General features: G+C 39.7%; 1 protein-coding gene across 1 annotated transcript in view; it reads right to left on the reverse strand.

Moving 5' to 3' along the window:
* The window catches only part of ZNF280D (zinc finger protein 280D), a 116,025-nt gene extending 100,931 nt beyond the window's left edge, over positions 1 to 15,094 (reverse strand). The window contains exon 1 of the mRNA XM_045286494.1: positions 15,045 to 15,094. The gene's annotated coding sequence lies outside the window, so the exon portion shown is untranslated. The remainder of the gene's footprint in view (positions 1 to 15,044) is intronic.
* Between the last annotated feature and the right edge of the window lie 4,801 nt (positions 15,095 to 19,895).

Genomic DNA, 19,895 nt, shown 5'->3' on the forward strand with positions numbered 1-19,895 from the left:
AGCTGATGGTGCCCAGCTATCAAAAGATATAGTGTCCGGGGTCTTAAAGGCTTGAAGGTAAACAAGCGAACATCTAGCTCAGAAGCAACAAAGCTCACATGGAAGAAGCACACCAGCCGGTGTGATCAGGTATCGAAAGGATCAGGTATCAGGCATCATCAGAACACTATAGAGTCTTGATCTCGTCCTTTCAATCTTTCCCAAAAATTCAATGAATATTTCAAAGGAACATGATTTGAATGTCTTAAAAGATGCTAAAACTTCTAAACAGAATATAGATGTAGTATGAATCAAAGAATCCAGAATTCTTTAGTGAAGGGTTCAAGATGGAAATCCTGCCTTCAGAAGTATGTAAGCATAGATGGAGGATATGTTGATAAATCAATTTCATTATTTTGACAATTTTGTTAAATAAAGGCTTTTATGATTTTGTAGCAATATTTTACTTATTCTCATATTTATTTTATACCTAGAAATCTATTTGATATGCAAGGAACTCGGATAGAAATGTGGGCTAGACTTGGGTTGCTAATCACAGGTTGACAGCTCAAGTCCACCAATCACTATGTAGGAAAAAGATGAGGATGTCCATTCCTATTAAGTTCTGTAACCTCAGAAACCATATATATGGGTCACTACCTGTCAGATATTGTATGACAGGTTTGTGTCAAATTAGTTAGGCCAGATTCCCAGCATAGCTTCAAGCTTCCCAGAGGTGATCTAACATATTGTAATCAACTACATAAAGTAGCCAAGCAGTTGTGGGAACATTAGGGTAAGTACTACCCCTTTAATCAGATCTCAGCCCTGATACACCTGAAAGTAAATTTTTTCTCAGGGGTATGGCCTACATCTATTTAAGCACACTATGTGATGTCTTCTTCCTTTTTACTGGTCAGGATCCTGAATCCAGCTCAACAATCCACCAGGATTATCTGTCAGCCTAGGATTCATTCCATTCTGTAGCCACAAACCTAACTTGTAGACCTTGCATTCATCTACCTCCACCAGCCAGACGTCTTCCTGCTTCTTAGTTTAACAGCTACAGTAGCTATGCAAGCCTCAGGAAACACTTCCAGTTTAGCATCTGATAAATAGACTTGAAACAGACTGGAGTTAACCACTTCTCTAACAGTGTGAGACATTTTCTTGATATAAAATTCTGTATTGTGTATCAATCGCTGGTTTTACTTCTCTAGAGAGTCCAGTCTAACATGGTTAGGTAGCATACAAAAGGGTCTTCCTTGTTCTTTTTTAAGAGGGCACTGTTTACTAGGAAAGAGTGTTATGCAATACTTTTTAAAGGCACACTATATGTATATATGATGACCTTATTAGAAATAACTTTGCACATAGAAAAACATGATTATATAAGGCAAACTAATTATAAGTTATCTATAATAATACTTTATTTTACTCATTTTTCATTGTATATTATTTATAGTTTACTATGAGCAACTGTCACTTTAATAATTTTAGATGTTTTTGTTTTAAAACAATGTGTCCAACTCTTCCCCTATCTCCTGAAGTGATCAGTACAAAAGCCCCACAGTCCTAGTATAATCACTTACTTTTTAATTGAAAAGGTTTGTTGCCCATCAAGGTGCAGAGCTGACTTTCTGAAAACTGTCGCTTAAGTACTAACACTTATGACACCAGTAAATTTTTGAGTCACTTTACATAATACTGAATATTGAAGCATGAAACTTGGGATTCAGACATTCTTGGAACTAATTGTGATCTCCATCAGACTCAGCATGTGACTCCAGATAAGGCAGCAACTTATATCTCAATTGTATTCCTATAAAGATTAGCATTATAATTAATTTTATTGAATTATGCTTTATCTTTTTCATTTAAAAAGCTCAAATATTTACATTTGATGTTTGATACACACATTTAACTCACTTTCCATAACTTTCATTTCTGATCTACTTAATTTTATCTGAATTTACAAAATACAAGGCTAAGTCTACTAAGCACTTACTTCTTTAAAGAAATCTAACGATTAAGTTATAATTAAATTTTAAAGCACTCTTTTACGTCATAAGTAACTTGACAGCAACAAAAACTAATTCAACCACAGTATTTTGATTAAGTTGGTTAATCTCTATGCCTCATTTTACTGATATTTATTTATATACATAAGTATATAAACACACCCCAATGTAAATCTCACACACATACAGACACATCCTTGTACATTTTATAACTATGTGAGTGTTAAAGAAAGTTTGTTGGAATTTTCTTGTCAAATCAATTCTGAATCATGACAACCCCACATATGCACACTAATACTGAATTTTCAAAGTTATGACCTATAGGAAGACTTGTCTTCCAAAGTGTCTCTAAGTAGGTTCAAAACTATCAGAAAGAAGATGCAAATATTTTTCATGGAAAGGACATAAAGAAAAGTGTTCACACTGTATTTTAATAAAGGCAATAAATTTGCAAAACAAGGAAAAACAAGGCATATTCATCACGTTCCAGCTCTCCCAGGTTTCACTGTGTGGTGTATATATTCACACATACATAAATGCGACTTAAAATGCATATATATGTGAGGGATTCAAAAAGTTCATAGAAAAAACCCTATTGTATTTTAATTCTATTTTTCCACAAAAATTTTGAAGTCCTGTCACATATATAAATATATGCAACTTGTATGTTTAACACAATACAGTCATATAAAATTTATACCATATTTTTTTGCATCTCATTGTTTTATTTTCACTCATTTTTCCCCCCAATTATATTGGCATATAATTCACCTATCATACTATTCAATAGTTCAATCACATCAAGAATTGTACAATCCACTGGTACAGATAGGAACTGAAAATACAGGGAATCCAGGATGGATGAGCCCTATAGGACCAGTGGTGTGAGTGGCAAAACAGGGAGGGTAAAGGGAGAATGGGTAGGAAAGAGGGAACCGATTACATGGAACTGTGTGTGACCTCCTCCCTGGGGGGACAGACAACCGAAAAGTGGGTAAAGGGAGACGTCGGACAGGGCAAGATATGACAAAATACCCATTTATAAACTATCAAGGTCTCATGAGGGAGGGGGGAGCGGGGAAGGAGGGGAAAAATGAGGACCTAATGTCGGGGGTTTAAGTGGAAAGAAAATGTTTTGAGAAACGATGTACAAATGCGCTTTACACAATTGATGTGTGTATGGATTGGGCTAACAGTTGTATGAGCACCTAATAAAATGTTAAAAAAAAGAAAAAGAATTGTACAATCACCATCACTATCAGTTTTAGAACATTTTCTTCATTATTGTACTCATTGTTACAAGCTCTCCATTTCCCCCAGCATCCCCAGTCATACCAAAAAAACCCCAATAATCCAGTTAATGTCTCCATAGATTTACCTATTGTGTTAGTGTGGGTAGACTACAGAAACAAACCCAGTGACACTCATACATGTAGAAGAAAGAGCTTTACATATACGAGCAATTGAATATTGAGAAAATATCCCAGTCCAGCCCAGATCAAGTCTGTAAGTCCGATATTAGCCCATATGTCCGATACCATCCTAGAAATTCCTCTTCAGACTCACACAACACATGCAATGATGATGAGTGCATCACTGGCCAGATCACAGGCCAGTCAGTGGAAAGTCTTATGGTTTCAGTGGCAGGGGAAGCAGCTCAGTGCTGGCAGAGGTCTCCACAAGGCTTTTTCAGCTCCAGGACTGTAGTGTGTAGCTCCATGTGTCTTGTCCACAGTAATGTCACGCAGGGAATAAGCCTGTGTCCCACCACCAGTGAGCTATTGATTTTAGGGCCTCCAAATGAGGTCATCAAGTTGCAACCTGATTAACAGGCTACACTCCACCCATTCACTCTTAAGTCTCAAATTGACAACCAGTTATGTAACTACCACAGACTACCCCTTGTCAATTTAACACTTTCACACAACTCTTTGGCCATATATAACTTTCAAACAAACATTAATAAAACCATATCTGTACCTAACAGGATAAAACTAAAATGCATACAATCACTATGTACCACCCTCATTTAAACATAACATTCTGTAAGAGAACAAAACAAAAATATACTATCCTACACCATAATCTTTTTTTTTTGTTTTTTTGGTTGGTTTATTCAGATAGGAATAGCTAACAGTTTACTAGATAAAATAGTACTTTAAACAATCTTTAATTTGTAGTGAGAAGAGGAGGGGGCGGGGGAGGAGGAAGAAGAAAGAGGGGGAAGAGGAGGAGGAGGGGCATTCTGCGACCAGGGAAAGAGGAAGCCCTTGTAGCAAAACAAAGGCAAGCTGATCAAAATTTAATCACATAAAGACATTCCATTTATGCTAATGACCTAGACATTCCATTCAGAGTGGGGGGAAGCTGGTTAGTAAGGACCCAACAAAATCAAGATCAAGTTTAGCTTCCTGGCTCACCAAGTAGGGAAGGCACAGGACAAACAGAAGGAAGAACCCCTTGAGAAGATGATGGAGGAGTGGGATTAAAAAGGAAAGCCTTGTTTTGACTGTCAAGGCACAAATATGTTTGTGTATGTGATGGTGTTGTATGTGGGTGTGGTGTGTGTTTCTAGTGTTGTGTGTATGGTTTCTGTGTGTATATGGTGGTGGTGTGTGTGTGTGTGTTGCATGTGTGTGGTGTGGTATTGTGCATGTGTTGTGTGTGGTGCGGTATGTGTGCAGTGTGTGTATGTGATGTGTGTCTATATGAAGTTGTATACATGTGCACATATGTATGGTGTTTGTGCATGTGTGGTGTGTGTATGTATAACATGTGTGTATGGGTGCTGTGTGCATGTTTGTGTGTTGTGTATGTAGTGGTGTGGTGTGTGTGTGTGTGTGTGGTGCTGTGTGTGCTGTTGTGTGTGTGTGTGTGTACTTTTGTTCCTTGGCCTACACCATAATCTTACGAACATATTCCTATGAATATATTCCCCCACTTATAAAAGTCTGTAAGTCAGCCATTTCATGCCTTTATCCGCCCAATTTTGGGTATCCAATTTCTATACTGCCCACTTACATCAACCCTGAGGAGACAATCATATTCTTTGATGTGTACAATCTTCTTTCTAGTTGAGCCTTGTGAAGTCCACATCCATAAACAAAGTCAAATCAGGTCCGGCCATCCATAAAGCAGCAGCAATATGCACCAGGTCACAGGCTCAAAAATATTTTCTTCACCTGGTCGGGTTCTGGTCAACTCAATGTGGGCTGCCTCACTTAGCCTCACCAGGGTGCCCATTAGGTCCCTTGCCTTTAGACCATTGGCCCCATCACAAATTCTCAACAACCCTAGCTAAACTTGTGCTAGGCCATGAACTTCATCCCAGTCAACCTGCTCCCATCTTCTCCTCTAGTTCCTATAAACCAGGTCCACAGGGGTCAGGGGCCAGACTCAATTGGTCTCTTTATTGCTGCATTTCTCCCACTTCCACTCAACAACATCCAGGTGGTCACCCCGACCAAGCAATTCAGCTTGCCCACAGGCTCCCTTTAAAATTCAGTCCTAGAGTTTTCTTCATGGTTCCAGACTTTTTTCTAGCTTCAGACAAAAACAACTAGTTCAAAATTCAAAAATCCAAAGAGTTCCTTTTTGTTTTTCCTAATCTGTCAACAGCCACCTAGGCAAGTCTCTTGGAATGCAAATGTCCTGAGTAGTCCAAAACACTGGGTGGGGCTTGTCTTTTCAAAGCCTTCTTTGCAGGGGTGTCCTGAACCCATTTAAAGAACAAATTTTAATGTCTCCACGCAAGTGGGCTTATAAATTATCTATTTTCATACTTCCCAATAGTCATATCTATCAATCACTTTATCAACAATAATAAGCAGAAGAAATCAGTATAAATAAAGTAGAATCAGATCCTAAATTTACTCGATTCTTAAAAGTCAAGTTCAATCCTTATTATTTAGCTTATCTTAATCCTTATCTAAACTATTCTACTGATATAAAATATGGGATTAGGCTTCTGACAGCATCAAGACAGATCCAGGATTTCTGTCAGTCATTTTGACCTCTGTTAGCCATTTTCCCTAAGCAGCTCTGAAAAATTCAAGAGCCAATTTTGTCTCCTGAGCTCAAACTATACATTACCTATATACTCAAGTATAAGCCAACCCAAATATCAACAGAGGCACCTAATTTTACCACAAAAACTGCATTAAAAATGTGTTTTAAAACTCAGCTTATACATGAGTATATATGGTAATCACATTCATTTTTGCCATTTCAAACAGGAATAACCAAAGACAGCAGCCAAAGAAAATAATCAAAGCTTTCACTTCCCATATTTTTTTCCAGGAAACAAACCAGTAAACTGCATGGCCATGTCTGACCTCTGGCTAGCCAAAGAAGAAAAACTACCATGATGCAGGTCAAACATGCATCCACTCTCCATTTTTGTAATTTGTTTCTCTAATATCCCATTCCTGGTACCATAATGCTACTCTGGATAGACTAGAGAAATAAATCCAGTGATACTTGTGTATTAAGGCAGAGCTTTATATACAAGAGCAATTGAATACTGAGAAAACATCCCAGCCCAGTTCAGATCAAGTCCTTAAGTCCAATATTAGCCCATATATCCAATACCAATTTATAAACTCCTCTTCAGACTCACACAACACAATTAATAACACCAAATGCAGAAAGATCATAGGCCAGTCAGAAAGTCTTGTGGATCCAGTGGCAATAGAAGTATCTCAGCACTGGTATGGGTCTCCACATAGCTCCTTCAGTCCAGGGCTCTAGCATAGCTCCACATGTCTTGTCTGCAGGAATGCCTCACAGGGTGTGAGCCTGTGTCCCGCCTCTAGGAAGCGATATCACTTGAGCACCTCGAAATGAGGTCATCAAGCTGCCACCTGATTGACAGGCTAAACTCCACCCCTTCACTCTTAAGTCTCAAACTGACAATAGATTATGTAACTACCACACCTATCCTGGATTCCATATACAGAAAATCACTAAAAAACAAACTAATTAACAAGAATAACAAAGGAAAACTGATTTAAAAAAATCAATCAAAAAGGAAGCTGAAAATAATACAATGCCAGAATAAATTTAAATGGATTATAAGGTAAATCAAATGACAGGGTACTAAATTTTAACCTCACTGTATCTGCAACAATCCACTTTCCAATGCATTTTGCATGTTAGTTTTTAGTATCAGTAAAATGAGACAGGTTAACACTTATCTATATAACACACACACGTATATATAATATATAAAACACCTGCCACCATCATGAGATGATTCCAACTCATACACATAGAACCGCTCCCAAGGGTTTCCAAGACTGTAGATGTTAACAGAAGCACACAGCCACATCATTCTTCCACAGAATGACTGGTGGGTTCAAACCTTTGACTGTCAAACACTTTAACCACTGTACCATTAGGCCCCTCAAACTTAACCTACATGGTAATAATGAAGATTTAAAGGAGATAAATATAAAGCACATAGCTCAGTGCTTGGCCAACAGTAACTACTCAAGAAATAAACTCTAGTCATTACTAATTCTGGACTAAATGCCTTCAGTTGAAAATATAGAAGTCATTTTATTATGTAAAATCTTCATTATAGTATGTCATGATGACAGTTTAGCTTTCTAAATACTCGTTTTTGAATGTGCCAGTCAAATATATTCTGCTTTATTTATGCATTTTAAAAGAACATTTAAAGCAAAAGAATGTTAAAGCCTCACATAAACATAGGATCCCTGATGGCCTAGTGGGCTGCTAACTACAAGGTCAGCAGTTCAAAAACATCAGCTGCTTCTCGGTAGAAAGATGAGGCTTTCTAATCCCATAAAGATGTATAGTCTTGGAAACCCAACAGGGCAGTTCTAGTCTGTCCTATAGGGGAATGGTAAGTCTAAATCAATGCAATGGCAGAGAGGTTGGCTTTTTGGGTTTTACCTTTAACTTACCAGCAAATAAATTTTGTTATTAAAATCACAGAATAAAATATATTCAATTCAAAAGTACCAAAGTATAAAAATATAACATTTTGTAATCCCTCAAAAATGTCCAACTATCTCAAGGAGGTACTAGGAATTTTATTTCAACTAACCTTAAAAATTTTTTAAGGGAAAAAAGTCACTTGAAATTCCAGTTTTATCACTTTAGTATCCTTATCTATCCTATATTGATTTCATTAGAAAATTAATTTTTAATATGATTAGAACAATGCTGTTTACTTTGATATAAGACATTACACAAATTGAAATCTTATACAATAGAAATAAACCAATATACAATAATTTTATTTCATAAACTAAAGTATTTAAAATAAAATTTTATTAATTAGCTTATTAAAATTTTTATTTATAAACATTAGCCTGATGAAATTTCAAATCACTACCTCTCTTTTTATGCATCTTGTTTTCTTAAGTGTTTTGTTAGAAATCTCTAATTTTATCTTTTTCTCAGCTCAGTTACTCCTATTAAAAAACACAATCTCATTCTTGAAAAAGAATACATTTTAACCACAGAAACTGCACTATCAGAAATATCTGATCATTAGTGGCTAAGACATTGCTGACAAAATGCTAGGCATCAGAAAAACCTTAAGCCTTAGAGATGTCTCCTCAAATGTACCCCATTTCTTCAAAACGCTCATCTTATTTTAAGTAGCCTAATGTCTCTGATAATATTCACTCAAAGAAAAGGACCTACAAAAGGGGGAAACTAGATTGTAGAAAGATTGCCTTCAAGGCCATGAGACCATACTGAACAATGCCCAGCTACCATACTGAATGTTTGGCTAAAGAGTCGTAGAAAGATCCTAACCGAAAGAGGGGAAAGAAAGTGAAATAGATTTAGAAATGTTTACAAAATCCAGTCTTCTTGATCCCATTTAGACTGAAAGAACCCCCAAATCTAATGTCATGAAGCTAATGTCCCTGAATTCATCATTTAAACTGGACAAAATTTTAACTCAATTAGTAAAGACTTGAGATTTTCAATTTTTTAGAGATTTTGAGTTTTTGATTTGTGATTTTGCTCTTTTAAAGAATTATGTCCTCCTCCCTGGAGGATGGACAACAGACAGAAAGGTGGGTGAAGGGAGACATCAGACAGTGTAAGATATGACAAAATAATAATAATTTATGAATTATGAAGGGTTCATGAGGGAGGGGGAAGGAGGAAGGAGGAGGGAAAATGAGGAGCTGATACTAAGGGCTCAAGTAGAAAGCAAAGTTTTGAGAATGATGATGGCAACAAATGTACAAATGTGCTTGACACAATGGATATAAGAATTGTACGAGCCCCCAATAAAATGATTTTTAAAAAAAAGAATTACATATGTGGTCAAGTTGACAAAAGTAAATCTAAAGCACAAATATGTTTAGGGGAACATCAAATTAACGCTGGTAAAAGAATTTAGGAAGCAACAGGAAATATGTAACACAATGTGAAGAATGTAACACCACTGGAACTGAACATGTAGAAATTGCTGAATGAGTGAATGTTTTGCTGTGTGTATCTTCACTAAAAAATAGTGAAAATAAACTATTCTAAATCTATTAAATCCATATTAAAATAGTAAAAACTATGGATTTTGGAAATATTTTTTAAAATAAGAAGAATATAGATCCTATTTCTGAAACAGGAAGAATATGGATGACAGTTTTATTTTTTTAATTTAAAAAATGTTTAATGTTCTTCTAAAAATACAAGAAAAGATATTGCTATGAAATCATTGAAATTTTAATTAAGCAAAAATATCAAAATGTGAGCTCCCATCTAGGTCTACACATTTCTAAAGGTGGTATTTCTAGCATTTTAACTGATTTCCGCAATGTCAAAACAGCTGTTTTGGCATCCTCCAGGGGCTCAATTATCGGCCTTTTCATTGTTCTTTTGAGTTTGGGGAACAAAAAGAAGTCTAAAGGGACAAGATCAGGGCTACAGGGTGGATGGCATAAGATATCACAATGAAATTCTTGCAAGACCACTCTTGTTACCCTTAGAAAATTAGTAGGTACATTGTTGTAATGGAAAATAATTCCTCACTGCAACCTTCTGGCCTTTTAATCTCACCAATGCAGTTTCAATATTCCAAAAATGATTTCATAATAATCCCCATGTATAATCCCTCAAAAAATATATCAAGAGTAACCATTTGGAAACCCACAAAACAGTGGACATTCTGAGCTGATCACTCTCTGCCTTGAATTTAAATGGCCCAGCAGAACCTCTTGGAAGCCACTATTGTTCATTAGTTTTCTTTTGTTGTTGTTGTTCATTAGCTTTCATCTTGATTAAAAGACTCAATGAAAAGAAGAGTTCTTTGAGCTCAATGAGCATCATAAAACACTTCTGACACCCATTTAGCTGAATAAGGTGTTCACTTAAAATGGAAAAAAGGCAACTTCACTGATATTTTTAATTGGCAATGATAATTCAATGGTTGTCTTCCACCACTTTCTAGATTTCAGGCAGTTTCTTCATTCATCAAGGCTGACAGTTGTTAAAAGACATAATCCACTAAAAGCTTTTTTTTTATGTGTAGCAATATTCTAATAAATACCTTACAAAGCTTCAGTGATTTGGGAAGATGACCATTTGAGTTTTATTTAAAATCTGGTATTATCTTGACCTAAATTCCTGCCCCCCATTGACACACACAAAAAAACCCTTTTAAGACACCCTAATGAAACTCACTCACTAAACATTTCCCTGAAGTCAGCTGTAACTCTGACCATCCCTATATAGGGGTGACTGAGACTAAATCTTTATGGGAGCAGGCAGTCTCATCTTTCTCCTGAGGGACTGATGGATTTGAACAATCAACCATGTGGTCAGCAGTCCAGCACCTAGCCCACAGGGACATCAAGCAACTTTAGCGAAACTGGGACACGGTGTTACTGAGACAACTTGACTACAGTCATACACTGATCGAAAAGAAATATTTAAACATAATTTGTTTGAAATAAATCTTTGCCTGTATAAAATGGAAGCCCAGAAACCACACCATCTTATTCTGAAAAAAGAAAAAAAAATAGGTTGGGCTGTAGTCTACACTCTGGTTTATTTTACCCACCTTGCAAGACCATGCTTTCCAAATATTACTTAAAATTTTTTATCCATTAAAACTCAGTGACTTGCAAGTATTGGCCAACTTACTAAACAAATAGTGGTATTTAAGACCAATCAGTAAGATTTAAGGACTTAAGTGGATTTATAGTCTTGGTAGGATTGGCATGTCTAAAATTGACAAGGAACTTGCTTGTATAAACAGTCAAATCCACAGCACTTTTAGAGCGGCAAGAAGAGAAAGAAGAGCAGGCAAGAGCTCGAACACTGAAATTGGCATGAGATAAGAATTGGCCCACTAGGCATTGACCAAATTATGACAAGAGCAAAGCAGCACAAGCCAAAGGACCAGCAGACAGCTGCAGTGGGTTTCTCAGCCCCTTGAGAGAAGTGGTTGTGATGGGCTTTCACGGCCCAGGGAGAGAGAGAGGAGTGAGCATCTTAGGGAGGGCACTAGCTAGCCTCCAGGTACCAGTCAGGGGAGCCACAAGAGCTCTAATACTTGCCAGAGCAGGTTGGAAAACCTACAAGGGTCCAAGGACTGAGCCTCAAAAGATCTTTTATGCCAGCAAGGCAAAGCCAGGCAAACTCGGTGGCAGAAAAAAAGCCTGGGAAGTTTGCAGGAACCCCAAGCAGCATGGTGGTAACCAAAGGCAGACAAGTATGCAAAGGAAAGATGCACGGCTGAGGAGAAAGGTGTGCATGGCCAAGGAAGCCACATGTACTGCGCCAAGACGGCGAAAGAGTCTGTTCTGGTTGGAACTATATCCTGTCCCCTGAGGTACACACTGCAACTTTCGAGTTAATACCGATTCCAAGTTGCAGCCTATGACTTCCTAATAGGCCATTTAACGGTAAATAAAGTTTATGAGTTCTGTGAGACAATGAAAATTACCGGGACTTTAGCAAATTACTGAACTCAACCGGGAAAGGAAGAGTGTTGAGGGGCTAAGAAGTGTTAGTGTCAGAGATGACAGAACGGTATAGCAGAAGTTGAAAATCTGGGGCATTATTAACTTCTGCTTCATAGGAACTAGCTTTGTGTGGACTCTTGTAAGTGAACTTATTTATTTACCTTCTCTGCCACACCACAATCATACTCACCAGAATTTGGTATGTGAGGTGATGATTGATTTAAACAGTGACTGAATATACAGGTAAGATGATGATTAAGGGAGAAAAACAATTAAGGGAAAGTAAGCAAATAACGTTTACATATGAATAGAAAGTAATCATATTAGTAAGAGAATGAGTCTTTGAGTTTGGAAATATGACTTAGATATAATCAATTGGTTTTTGAAAGAATGAGAATAGAGGGAATGTCTATTAGTAAATGGGGATTTGGTTTTCTACCTGCAAAATAATAAATCAGAATCCACACTCCACACCAGATACAAAAACTAATTCAAAATAGATCAAGAACGTAAACACAAACCCTAATACCATAAAATCTTGGAAGAAAACAGAGGTATTGCTTCAAGAGCTGGTTTTTTGTTTGTTTGCTTATTTGTTTGTTTGAATCATTTTATTGGGGGTTCATACAACTCATCACAATCCATACATACATCAATTGTATAAAGCACATTTGTACATTCATTACCCTCATCATTCTCAAAACATTTGCTCTCCACCTAAGCCCCTGGCATCAGCTCATTTTCCCCCTCCCTCCCTGCTGCCCCTCCCTCATGAACCCTTGATAATTTATAAATTATTATTATTTTGTCATATCTTACACTGTCCGTCTCCCTTCACCCACTGTTCTGTTGTCTGTCCCCCTGGGATGAGGTTACATGTAGATCCTTGTAATCGGTTCCCCCTTTCCACCCCACCCTCCCGGTATCGCCACTCTCACCACTGGTCCTGAAGGGATCATCCGCCCTGGATTCCCTGTGTTTCCAGTTCCTATTTGTACCAGTGTACATCCTCTGGTCTAGCCAGATTTGTAAGGTAGAATTGGGATCATGATAATGGGGACAGGGAGGAAGCATTTAGGAACTAAAGGAAAGTTGTATGTTTCATCGTTGCTACACTGTACCCTGACTGGCTCATCTCCTCCCCAAGACCTAGTTTTTTAACAACAGATACATATCTATGGCACCAATAGCACAAATAGCAAAAGACAAAAAAGACATAAAATTTAAATTTTATTTAAATGTTCATAAAAATTAAAAACAACTTTCAACAAAGTAAAGAAACAACTTGTAGACTGGGAGAAAATTTTGGAGAAACATATATTGGATAAGGCTGTAAATATCTACAATATGTAAATAATTCCTACATGGCAAAAAGACAAACAGCCCAATTGAAAAATGGGGAGAACTGGACAGTCATTTTACCAAAGAGGATATACAAATGGCCAGCAAGCACCTGGAAAGATGCTCAGGGTCAGTCAGCTACTGTGCTTTCTAGTCAATTCCAATCCATAGTGACCCTACAGATAAAGCAGAACTGCCTCACTGGATTTCCAAGACTGTAATCTTTACAAAGTAAGACCAGTGACCAGTGAGTTCATTTTCCATTAGCAGCCCAGCACTTTAACTACTGTGTCATCCAGTCTATTACACACCAGTCATTATTAGAATCAGCCATTGAGTCAATTCTAACTCAAAGCAACCTTAAAGGACAGAGGACTACCCCATAGGGTTTCCAAGGCAGAGACAATGGATTATTTAATGTAGCTTTTCTAGCCAGTCTTTAACTCCCACCAAGTGACCTTTGCCTGAATGGGTGGGTCTCATAAGATGGTAGGAAGATACTGATAATGCTATCCTGAAGGTATAATACAGAGATCTCATTACCAGCAAAAGCCTGGATCCAGATAGCTACATCAGAGGAGCAGCACCAGAAATGGAGCCAGAGCAAGGAACACAGTAGTGGGCTTCCCAACTCACTGAGCAAGTCAAGCTGAGTGCTTTTGTGCAGGAGGCTGGCTTACAGAGTGGGGTGCCTCTGGATACTCAATTAAGGGAGCTGGGTTTGCTGATCCACAGAGCTTGAAGTGAATGACACCAGGTTGACATCGCCAGTGGAATGGTATATGCTCCTTTGGGCATTTATAAGCAGGCCTCTGTAACATGTCCTGATAAACAACTACCCTAAGCATTTCCCACTGAAACGGCAACTTGTTAACTTCCTTAATAAGTCCCTTAATCATGAATTTTGTCTGTGGGTACTGGGTAGACATTTCAATGGATAGTAGATCCTAGAGAGGTAAAACGGAGAACCTAATTAAAGACAACCCACAGGCCGTAATCTGTATGCAAGCAGACTGCCACATCTTTCTCAGAGTTCGACCAGCAACAATTCTATTAGCATCCCATGCCATCTGGGCCTCTTGAAACAAAAAAACCAAACCTACTGTCATCAATGGATTGGGATTCATAGCAACCCTGTATAGGCTTTCTGAGGCTGTAAATAAATCTCTGTGAAAGTAAACAGCCTGTTTTTTTGCCCAAGCAGCAGCTGCTGGTAGGTTTGAACCAGTAACCCACAGCGATAGCCTTTTTTTGAAAATCAAAATCACTATGTAGCGGAAAAACAACACTTGCAATTGGGGACACATTCACTTATAGTATCACAAATATACGTAACTAATGTTGTTAGCTACCATCAATTGGCCCCCAACTCATGGCAACCCCCATGCTCTATGGAACAAAGCACTACCTAGGTCTTGCACTATTCCTAATCAGACCATAGGGTTCCATGTTTTTCATTGGCTGATTTTTTTTTTTTGGAAGTAGATCACCAGGTCTTTCTTCCTAGTCCATCTTAGTCTGGAAGCTCCACTGAGATGTATTTAGCATCATAAGCCTCCATGACAAATGAAGGTGTCTGCACAGGAATTACAATGATGGGAGAATCAAACCTAGGTACCTTCACGGTAGGCAAGAATTCTACCACTCACCTAATTCACAACAGAAAAATGGGGGGTGGGAGGGGAGGAGAATTTTACCATTAAATCATGAATGTACTCCTTTACCAATAAAAGAAAACCAGACTCACTGGCATCCAAGATTCTCAGCAACTCTACTGGACCAGGAAGAACTGCCCCTGTGCGTTGAGACCTGTAACTGTATTATTGAACATGTATTATTTCCTTCCATTGGGACTATAGGTAACAGACCAAAATAGTATTTGTAGTGCTTGTGACTTTGTCACAAATAGAAATTACAGGTATCTTCATTTTCATTATAATTGCTTGCAAATACATTAAGAAGCATGAAAAAAAATAAAGAAGCATGTATGTTTCTACATCATAACATTTTTCTTATTTTTGGATCACTACATTACACGGCAACTGGTCTCCTTTGTAATCTTAGGCAGTTTTAAAATGCATACTAAAAACATGAGACAAACGATGAAGTCCATGGCATTAAAAATAATTACAGTGCCTACCCTAAAGCATTCCCTCTCAAAACCAAACTCACTGCCATCAAGTTGATGTGGACTCATAGTGATCCTATAAGACAGGGTAGAATTGTCCCTATGGGTGTCCAAGACCATAACTATTTATGGGAGTAGAAAGCCCCTTATTTCTCCTGAGAAGCGGGCGGTGGTTCCAAACTGCCAACCTTGCAGTCCACAGTCCAACTTGTAACTACTACACCAACAGCAATCCCTAGACACCTAAAATCACTCTCTCACAAATGGCAAAACGCTAGAGATGTGCTCCAAGAAGAGGACTGCTCCCTGAAGCCCACCTCCAACTGGCAAAAAAGAATAATACACAAGAGATATAGTCCTTTAAGTAGTGGGGAAACCAGGAATTCTAGACTGGTTGACAAAAGAATCCAAAACACTGTTAGAGAAAGGAATCTTTTCTAATCCAGCAGAACGCAGTATATACTACAATTCTGTTTTTCCTTTTTCCACTTTACCAAATAGAATCTTGTGAATTTGTTCTAATTTCTTTCTACCATTTTACAACAGATAATAGCAGCTGTAACCATATATGAGTAGCTAGCTACATAGATGAAATCAAGCAGAATGAACATCATTCAAAGACTGTGACCTTGGAGTTAGAACCCAGGAATTGGACCTATTTTCGGGTTTTTCTCTCCTGGAAATTCATGGTTTTTTCCCCTAAAACCATTTATTGGGAGTTAATATAGATCTATCATTCTGTCATTCAATCCCAGCACACAGTATTGTACAATTTCTACCACAATCTGTTTCAAAACACTGTTTTCTTTCCTGAGTTCCACATTTACCCCTCCCCCCACCACCACCACTGTAGCCCCAGAAACCCCTATTCTACTTGCTTTCCTATAGGTTCATCAATCCTGGGTTCCATATATTGAAAAACAGAAAATCATAAAACAAAAACTCAAGAGGGTGACACATAATGACAAAATACATCTGAGATAAACCCCAATAACAATAAACAAAAAATATGGAAAATGTTGAAAACCAGATTAGGAATCAGATGGGGGAATCAACTGACAAGGTTTTAACCTTTCAAGTCAGGTTATCATTTTGATCCCTTACAGTCATATCTCCAGTGCACTCTATTTGGTAACCAATTTCCTTCCATCCCTCTATCAAGGATAGAGGGAAATCACCAGAGGTTTATTTCCTATATAGATCCCACAAATGTACCTTGGACTCCCACTGTGGAAATTCATGAATTTCTAGTAAAATGTTAGATTAGTATGTATATTAGTATATGTCAACCTTATCAGAATGGCAATGTGTAAGAAATGTATCTTTTGTTTGCCCTTTCTTCTGATAACAGCACTCCAATTTTTCACTTAGGAACACTCCTCTTCTTAGCCTCAGCCCACATACTTTAAATCAAACTGGCCCAATTCCCTGGTTCCAAATGTGGACAAAGAAGCTATTAGGTAATCTAGCGAAGGACTGGGACGTCCATTACGCATGCCCAGAGGGCTGAGCTATGGGAACAAAGGAGTGGCACACTGCACATGCTCAGAGGTTCGAGTTTCCCGCCAGGTATGCGTGGGTGGGTGCTGCACCTGGATTGGCCCACCTAGGGCAGGTGAATTCAATTCAGCCAATGGGGTTGACCACAGTTCGTCCACCACGTCTCCCTGAGGAATAATCGAAAAAGCAGGAGCCCAGTCAACTGCGTGACTTTGCGAGCAGTCTCCAGGCAGGCTGTACTTTGGGAGGAACCCTGTGGGTGCCTGTGTAAACCTGAAACTTCTTCTAACGCTCATAAAACTCACTTGGATCACAAACCATGCTTCTGAGTGAACTCTTTCTCGTGCAGAGCCAAGGACTGAGGTATAGCTATCCCCAGATAGAGCTAACATTAGTGGTGCCGTGACTCGGATATATAAGGTAAGCCAGCTCCAGGAGGGCCCTCCCACCCTGGTCTCACAGGTTTCGGGCACCTTCAGGACTCTTTTCACCTCAAAACCCTCGGGAGACGGCGCAGCTGGAAAGGAAGCCACGCTGAACTTCTTTGGTAACACCTTGGAAGCAGATGGCTCCCTGAACCGACTAATGGGGACAATTGTAATGTATTGCTGCGGCCCCATCCTTTTGTGTCCATCTTTTCGCCTATTCTTGCTGGTGTGTACAGGATTTTATGTCTGCCTCTCTGTGCCTGCCTTCCCGGGAGCTTACATGCCTTCCCCAGGCTGGATTTCTGGGAGGGGGCTGGGACGCTGTTGCCTGCAGGGTGGGAGGATTGTGATTCCTTAAGCCTTTTCTAATCTCAGTGGTCTGCTTTGTGCTCCGGACAGCTGGATGGCTGGATGTGCCCAGGTAAACCCTGTTGGTTTCTGCAGGACTCTGGCTTTGGTGGCTGGACCCATGCTGGCTTTCGACTAGTCTGTTCCCTGGCAGCATGGCGCCACCAAGTGTCCGCCAATTTGGCTGCAGGGCAATGGATCATGTGACTCTGCCAAGATGGCGCCCACCGCTCCAAACACGTGGAGAGGCGGTGCCTAGGTAGCTGGTTGCTTAGAGCCCAGGAGTTAGCCCTTGCTCTAGTCTCGGGACCCGGTTTCCCTTTTCCCCTCCAATCCGTTTAGCTATCTCCTGGCTTTTCAAACAAGCTGCTCTAGAGTTCTACCAGTGTGGGTTTGTTCCTTGCTACCATTTCCGTTGCCCAGGCCTAGGCCAAAAGCATTCGGAAGTCAAGCCCAAGTAACTGTTAACTTTCACCTTTCAGTGATGCTGCCTCCGGCACTCGTAATACACCTCCACCACCTAGATGTTCCAGCCAGAAATTCCAATTTCCCTAAAGGTTTCCCGAGCTGCTGGATAGACGTCCCTTCCCTTCAGAGATTTGAGAGTCTGCTCCTGCCAGCAGGCGTCTTTAAAGGCCATGAGGCCACACCAAGCAATGGCCCTCCTAGTTTGTGGTCTAGAAAACGGTTGGACCAAAATGTCAGCTGCAGCGACTGGTCTTTGACCCCTTCCCTTGGTGGGGGCACCTGCCTGAGGCCTCAGATTCATGGCACTCCAGATCTGCCCGCTGAAGCTGCGGTTATTGACCTTGAAGCATCAAGTTCTCAATAGCCTCCTTGTTTTGTGTTTTCTAGATGGGACTTACCAGCTCGATACCCAGGAATTGCCCCCTTGTATCAGTTCTGTGAGGCCAACTTAACCTCAACCATCTGGTCAGTAACTTCCCATTGTCTCACCTGTCAGACCAACAGCCCTCAAGGGGTGCTCAGAGTCACCTTGCTGAACCTGTCCAGCGAAAGGGATCCTACCCTGGGGAAGACTGGCAGAAGGATTTTACCCAGGTTCCTGCTGTCCAGGGATTTAAGTATCTTCTGGTGTTTGTAGACACCTTTACTGGGTGGATTGAAGCATATCCCACCCGCACTGAGAAGGCTCATGAAGTGGCTAAAAAACTACTTCAGGAAATAATTCCTCGATTTGGGCTTCCCAAATCACTGCAGAGTGATAACGGGCTTCTTTCATTTCCCAAATCACTCAGGCAGTCTCCCAACACTTTGGAATAACCTATCATCTCCACTGTGCCAGGAGGCCTCAGACTTTGGCGCAGGTAGAGAGAATCAACACCTGAAGTTAACCTTCAGAAAGCTGACACAAGAAACTCAGATGAGCTGGAAAGATGCACCACCCATAGCTGTTATGTCTTAGGATTGCCCCATGGCAACCTACGTGTTTAAGCCCCTATAAAGTTTTACATGGGCGAACTTTTCTTATAACAGAGCCAGCTATAGACTCTGAGGTAGCCTTAATACAGCAATATGCCACCCAAGTATCCCAATGTCAGGAGGTATTCCATCAGTATGGGCTCATCCAGGCCCAAGGGAAGGAAAAATCACTACCCTTGTGCCAGCCAGGAGATCTAGTTCTTATAAAAACTTGGAAGGATGGGTCCCCTAATTCCCAGCTCCAATCAGTCTGGAAGGGACCATTGCCAGTAATTCTCTGTACGCCCATGCTGTCAAAGTTCCAGGGCAAAGTGCTTGGATCCACCTTACACGGGTGACACCCTGGAAACCGTCACCATCGGACCCCTCCGATGCAGAGGCTGCAGACGAATACTCCTGTGAGCCATAGGATGGTATTTCATCGCCACCCCAGGACAGATGAGGGCTACACAGACAATTCTACCTCAGACCCCTCACAGCCTTTAGGCCAGTGAATGCCTTTACCCCGTTCCTGTGTTTACAGTAACCAAACACTCATGCCTGTTAGTCCTAAGATTTCTATTGATTTCCTGTGACACTAACCTAACTTCAAGGGCACTGCCACCTCACAATCTTAACCTTGTCTCACTTAAATTGTTCACCTGTTTGTCCGTTTGTTTGTTTTTCCAGAAGTTCTCAGGTTACCAAGGCCTCTGAACCAAGTATGCCAGCTCCAGGACCACAATCTCCTGGACCACCTCGATCTTATCCA

Source organism: Echinops telfairi, unplaced genomic scaffold, assembly GCF_000313985.2.
Source record: "Echinops telfairi isolate 266 unplaced genomic scaffold, ASM31398v2 ScPeMD7_8;HRSCAF=38, whole genome shotgun sequence".
NCBI classification, from domain to species: Eukaryota; Metazoa; Chordata; class Mammalia; order Afrosoricida; family Tenrecidae; genus Echinops; species Echinops telfairi.